This window comes from Alosa sapidissima, chromosome 18, assembly GCF_018492685.1.
Source record: "Alosa sapidissima isolate fAloSap1 chromosome 18, fAloSap1.pri, whole genome shotgun sequence".
Classification (NCBI taxonomy): Eukaryota; Metazoa; Chordata; class Actinopteri; order Clupeiformes; family Clupeidae; genus Alosa; species Alosa sapidissima.
The window spans coordinates 30,067,349-30,074,848 of NC_055974.1; the positions used below are offsets into that span (position 1 = coordinate 30,067,349).

At 39.9% G+C, this 7,500-nt stretch overlaps 1 protein-coding gene across 1 annotated transcript in view; it reads right to left on the bottom strand.

Annotated features, from left to right (window-relative positions):
- Window positions 1-7,500, bottom strand: part of focad (focadhesin) — a 124,577-nt gene that overhangs the window by 92,014 nt on the left and 25,063 nt on the right. The window lies entirely within an intron of this gene.

The window sequence follows — 7,500 nt, forward strand, 5'->3', positions numbered from 1 at the left end:
TCAACACATTCACCCCATTCAAAGTCAGACTCCACAAATTCTTCTCTGTTACGTTGCTCCGCAACTGTTCATCGCAGCGAGATGAAACCTTTATTGCGTGACAGAGCAGAAGTGGGGCTTTCCAACGACGCACACACTTGTCTGTACATTAAAGTATGAAAATTTTTAAAAATCATGAAATTAAATCAAACTGCATCATATTTACAGTCTATACTTCTTTGCGTTCACCTGCGCAACCATTACTCTTGTTTGAATTACTCGCGAACCCGTGAACGCATAGATACGGCAAGCATATCAGATGAAAGAGGTGACACAGGACTATCCATTGGTACCAAGTATGTCGATCCTTCTGGCTTATGAAAACAGACGAAGTGACTGCAAAATAATAATGTCATGTACAAAAACCAACGCTGCACAGCCATTACTCTCGTTTGAATTACTCGCGGACCTGTGATCGGATAGATATGCCACATGTGTCAGATGAAAGAGGAGACACGGAGCCATCATTTGATACCAAGTACATCCTTCTGGGTTATAAAACAGACGAAGTGACAGCAAAATAATAACTTCATATAGCTCGACTTACCTCACGTTTTTGTCTGTTTTTGTGTCAAAGCATGTTTATAATCCAACGCTACTGTGTGTTTCTCTATGGCAAAGAATGTTCATAATCCGGTTTTGAGATCCTAGCAAATTTCTGCATGGCATCCAATTCAAGGCTCACATTGCATCCCAATTTGTTCGACAAAGAAACACCTTTTTTGCCTTTACTTTGTTCATGGCAATGCAGTAAAAAGTTGTAGAGAATCATGAGTGCAGACACCATAGGCACACACAGGCTAACACGTAAACTCAGGTCAAGTCAGGTCAGATTAGTTTGTGTCAAAGATATGGAGCGCAGAAGGTAATTTTTAATCACTAAATAAAAAAATGGCATTATTTCTGTAAGGCGCACACCACATATGTCTGTAAATTTCTCAGCCCCAGAGAATCCCTCCACCATGGCAAAGATATTGCCAGATTCAGGACAGTCTGCCCGTGTTGCATGGTGCATCGATACTAAAAAGGTATCATAATGCCTTCACGCAAAAAACGATACGATTTCCGACGTTTTTAGAATCAATACTTTATTAAAATAATAACGGTCTGTGTGAACTGCTGCTCTCACTGCTCCTTACACGCATAGGCAAGTGGGCGTGTCAAGCAAGCAGCTCTGAGTGTGTGAGTGCGCAGCCAACGTCAACATAGTTCTCTGCCGACAGTCGTCGGCCTTGTGGATAAAACAAAAGGTGAAGTGAAATCTGGAACTACAGTATTTCGGATACATCGCGAATAGTGAAGGCAAGCCATCAGGTACACAGAGGCCCGTTTGTAAAATATGTTTCAAAGTCATTTAAAAGCAGTAGCCTAGGCTACGCATGGAACTTGGCTAAACACCTCGCAGACATATCCCAACATTTTTAAATTTCGTTCGTTCAAAGAAGGTTAACGAATATGCTATAGAAAACACGACTACATGCTTAGTGCCAAGTTCTTCTCTTTTGTTTTAGTCTAGCCTAAGTGAAACGAGTATGGTTCTCTGGGATAAAGCGAACCTTCCTTCATCAATGAATTTTGACGAGACATAACGAGCTGTAATCATTTTGACCAGACATAACGAACTGTAATCATAACGTGATGAAAGCACAATGTTCACACCAGAACAACATTACTACTTTTAAACAATTTATTTCATGTTCGGTTAGTAGCCTACAGTACAGTACAGTTACAGTAACTACTGGTAATATTTGTCATGGCATGTAGACTGCAATTTGTTCAATAATTATTGCCCAGATGTAGGCTAGGCTACCCAAAATGCGCTAATTAAAGCCCACAGCATAATACCACCAAAGCGTGTTGAGTCCTAATAATAATAGCGGCTTATTGTTACATGGTAGCAAATCATGTTATCAAAGAAATAGACGTAATGTAGGGATGCACACAGATATATTGCAACAGGTAATGCTGTAGGCCTATGCAAAGACCTGAGTGGTCTCAGGAACGTCGTACTTGTACACTGGGTGCAAAGAAGACTATCCTCACATTTTTCCCTTAGCAACTGTCAAAGAAATCCCATGAACACGGGAAGGCCTAGGGTAGCCTATACTGTACATCAGATGGCCTAAAGATTAGGCCCCTCTGCATTGCATTCAGTGATTTGCATGCAGTCATTTCAACACCGACCTTGATCTAGCCTAGTTTGGCTATTTAAAGCTACTTATTGCCAAAACACAACACAATGTAAATTAACTATAACAAACAATAAAGTACTTAATCACACAAAGTAGGCCTACTATTTTACTGACTATAAAAAATAATAATTATGTAGGAAGTTTAGAACCCAGAATTGACCTGCACACTACAAAAGTGCACCGAATTCAACACAAATGACTTAATACACTTGGAGGTATGAGTCCTTTCTTTTCCAGATATCTTAGGATTTCGCCGTACTATAGTTTCAGTATCGAGCATCGTGATATTTATGGCAGGTATCGTATCGAAGTCATAATTTTGGTATCGTGACAACACTAGTCTGCCCTATAAGCTTGCTGTGGTGAGATACATGTTAAAATATAAGAATTTTTATAATACACTTTTTATATTTTAATTCTTTGCTTTCAATGCTAGTACTAATACATGAAATGATGGCAGATCTGGATAGCCTAAACAATATATAATATCTGTGTGTGGCAAACCGTAAAAATGAAGTTTATTAGCTTTACAGTTGACTACAGTTGACAGTTCACCATCAGTCCACACAGACAATTCTGGTTTCCTTGCACTAGCCATTTCGTCGTAGCCTATTCTGTCTGTTTGTAATGGTGTGTTTCCACACACCGAAATTTCGCGTCGCTCTCATTGAGGTTGAATGGAGACGAAATTCGCACTGGTTGGGCGAAATGAAAGCGAATCGCCGAGGCAGGCGAAACAAAGTTGGCCAAAGTTTAACTTTATTTAAATGAGGACCATTCGAGAACCAATCAGGTCCACGTCTTTGTGTTTGGAGGCGGGAGTTACAAAAAAGTCTGACCAAGATGGCGGAGACTACCTGAGCTGTAACACGAAAATTTGTATGTGATTAAAATGTTTCTACACGAACATTGGCACTTGTATCAACACGAATTGTGGTTTATATGCCACACAAACTCAGTCAGAGCACATACACCACTAAATAGACCACTATATATGTTAGTTTAAGCACTCGATCTTTTTAGCTAGCTGACAGGCGAAATGCTAGTATTTTAGGACATTGGATTGCATTGTAAACCTAGCTAGACAGCTAGGCTACATGCTGCAACACAGGTATGAAATATATTATGTCTTATTGACCTTGTTGTTTCTATGAACATGAATTGTTGTTTATAGGCAACATCAACTTAGTCGAGGCATAAAGACCCCTGGATATCTTCATTAAGTACTTAAACGTTTGAATTAGCTGATTAGCCTAATTAGCTCGCTTGCCACCACTGGCTAGACACTGCAGTCAAAAGGTTAGCGGTTTCGCCGTCACGCCCCCGAGGCGAAATTTCAATGGCCGAAAATCGCGAGGTGTTTCGCTGTGTGGAAACCCACCGTAAAGCCTACAACAAGTTTTGGTCAATTACTGTAAAGAAACAGTGCCACCTATAGGCCTGGGATATGAAGTAACGTGTTGAGTCGTGTTGAGATGGATCCGCTTGGACGCAAATATTCTTGATACGGTTCCAGGGAAGACGGAGGAAAAAAAGATCGGTTTGGTACGTGTGGACTAGGCCTAAGGGTTAAAGGACCAGCATGTAGGAAATAATGGAAAATAAATTGTAACCATTCCAAAAACTAGATGTACCGCATAGCGGTACAAAATATGACCGCCGCTCAGTCCTGTACATCCGTTCCGCGAAAATAAATCACACTAATCAATTTGTCTCCATCTTATACTCCACCCCCCACTCTTGAAACTTTTGTGTATGCTTGTTTGGCATGCCTGTGTGTGTGTGTGTGCGGCTGCACAGAAAGTAGCCTACTGGCGCTGAAAAGGTGAATAGATTGTAGAATAGCCAAAGAAGTTGTAGCATTGTTATAAAACCTTTAAAATCTCTAAACAATCACAAGTAGGGCAGTTCATCACAGTTCATCCATTGCAACTGGATTGATGAAAGGTCACTTACACCTGTAGGCTACATTGTATTTGGGAAAAGCAAAAGATATCAGCATAATGTTATATTTTTATGTATTTATTTATTAATAAACAAAAACATCTCTGTCAGTTCCATGCCGTTTTCAACAGCTATCAAAAATAAAGGTCATTTTTGGATGGATGGATTTTTTGTGAATGTTTCTTCTTCTACATAAGATTTTAGTCATCTTTAGTTAATGTGATACTTTATTGTCAATGCACAAATTAAGTAACAGTAGTCTGAAACAAAATGCTGTTTTACATCTAACCAGTGGTGCAAATAACTGACATGTCTAAATGGGCCTTGATGAAATGCGTCACTAGACTGTTCATACACATTTTAACGGGCCAAAGTTGAAGGGCTGTTGTCCGTTATTGTTTGTGCAAATATAGGCTGATTCATGTTCCCTTGCATTGTGTAACTGAGGTCCATGGCTTGTCTGGCTTTCACCAGACCAAGCTCAATCTTTTAAGAAATCAAAAAATAAATAGCGGGCAGATCAGGCTGGGTTCACCCAGCCTAGTCCATAGGCGCCCGATATTGTTTAATTTTCCGATTGAGATATCCACGTTCTGGCTATTCTAAATGCAAAAATGCATCAGGGAGTTATGACAAAACTGTAACTAACAAACTAGATCCTAATAGAAAGCTGTTAGCTTCCCTAAGCTACAGGTACTGTAGGCCTATAAGGTAGGCCTATTTACAACATAAATTGTCAATAGGCTATGCTGGCGACACAAATAAAATCTCCTTTGGAAACCAATGGCTTACGCCTTACAGTATCAAGCGGACTTAAACTGCCATATCGTGGCGAAAAGTTGTAATAAAATTCACTCAATAAGTAAAGCGCGAATGAAGTAGCCACTTCTAAATGGGACCCACTACACAGTAGCTTAAGGTGTGTTGCTAAAGCAGCCATAATGAAATGAATTGTTTGGATACTTCACACACACGTGCTTTTTAATCTCATAGACTACAACTACCAAGCTGGAATCAAAGCACATCGATTCCCCTCTCACACCCACCCTGCACGCACTTAAAACAAATAAACAGGTGTCTCAGTCTCACGCATGTATAGGCAAAACTGTATCAGACCGGCGTAACGTTGGTAAATCTTCCATTGCACAGAATGATTTTTGTAGCACGTGGAACAAATGACAGTCGAAAGATACAATTACAGTGGTGCTATCAATTTGCTTGGTATAACCACATTTATAGTTTTCTACAAATGCAATCAAATTGGCCTCCATCACTCAACCAACGCTAACGGTAACATTATTGTACCTAGGTCCTTATTGATATTATAAGATTAACGTACCTGCAGTAAAAACCAAGCATGTCCGATAAACATTCTCAGATTTATTTCGGCTTCAAGAAGAAATGGGAATTACATTTCATGTGAACATCGTCCTATCCTTATTAGACGTTCTCTGCGGTAAACTACTGTCCTTGTAGGAAGCGTCCATTGTTTTTCCAACGCACTTTTAACTTCCAACAAAATTACGTCTCACTGCAACGATGCGCCATCTAGTGGACAAACGACTACGTATCGCCAATACTGGAAATGCAGCCATGATGATGATGATGATGAATATTTGGCTTTCTTTTAATCCTACTGAATTTGTAATTATGTATCGGCAATTCTAATACCGATAGTATGTGCGTGCCTGTGTGTGTGTGCATGTGTATATGTTTGCACCGCCATCTACAGGCCAATGAGTGTACAGTCACTAAATGTACACATCACCTAATTTTTTTTAGACCCCCCCATGGATGAAATTCTAAGAAAACTTGGCATATCCCCAGGGAATGCCAGGTCAATCATACACATAAAATTTGGTGCAGTTCTGAACATCTTAACTGAAGATAGGGGTGATTAAAGCAGAATGATATTGCATTTTCATTTTTTACCGGGGGGGGGGGGTGCAAATCACAAATGAGTGATTATGGGCCAGGTTGATGTGGGCCCTTGAGACCAACATACCATAAAAGATTCTTCATCCTCAGTGCCACGGTTCAGGTAGTTATTTAGGACGAAATGAAAATTTTCCATAAAAGTCTAGTGGGGCTACATACCCACCAAATTTCATGTGCACCGGTGTTTCGGTGTCCCGGGTATCGTTGACCAAAAATTCAGGAAGTAGATGAAAAAAAAAAAAAAAAAAACTTTGACAATCATTATATGACCGCTTCGCTAGCGGCGGTCATAATTATCACCATATGTCGTATGGAAACACGATGAATTGTAGTAATGGCTTATTTGACAGCATTACTATAACCCGTAAAACCCTGTAAAACCCGTAAAAAAATGAGTTACGGGGCGGAATCTCTTGGAATTTTTGTTTATGTTTTGAACGATTTAATTCTAGAATAGCGTATTAATAATGGACTGGCGTGTTCTCCTATTTGGGTTGCCAGATTTGCAAAGGCCAACTGTCAACAGGTGTCAGTTGTAGTCATGAACGAGTAGCCTACGAGAAACCAATAAGGGGACAATGGAGGAGCCTTCCTGAGATGGCGACGTCTTCGTCAAATGAAGAATATCAAGTCTGACGCAGAGCTGGCCATATTTCTCCACGAAAGGTAGGCTAAACTTCATCTGCATCGCTAACTTCAGCTAAATATGTTACGTTGGTTAGAGAGGTATTTTTTATTTTCGTTTCCGTAATGTGTAGCTGGGTCATGGTTGGAGAAACGTTAAAGCAGCTGCAGGTCAACTAACGTTAGCTAAGTATTCATTACATCTGGCAACCCAGAAGGGGCTCGCGTCTCGGTAGTCTTTAGAACATTCACCAGAATCGTACGTTATGTACTGATCTACTAATAATGGAGAATCGTATGTTATGTACCGATCTACTAATGATGGTGAAACAAACGTTATGTACCGATCTACTAATAATGGAGAAACGTACGTTATGTACCGATCTACTAATGATGGTGAAACAAACGTTATGTACTGATCTACTAATAATGGAGAAACGTACGTTATGTACCGATCTACTAATAATGGAGAAACGTACGTTATGTACCGATCTACTAATAATGGAGAAATTTATGTTATGTACTGATCTACTAATAATGGAGAAACGTATGTTATGTACTGATCTACTAATAATGGAGAAACGTATGTTATGTACTGATCTACTAATAATGGAGAAACGTACGCTATGTACTGATCCAGTGGACGTGGAAGAAGCTCTATTTTAGAGACTGAAGGCCAACGCATGTCGAGTGACACCAAAGCTTAGAACACCATAACTCTTATAGGAGCAAAGGAGCCCACTGGCATTTAGAACACTGCTCT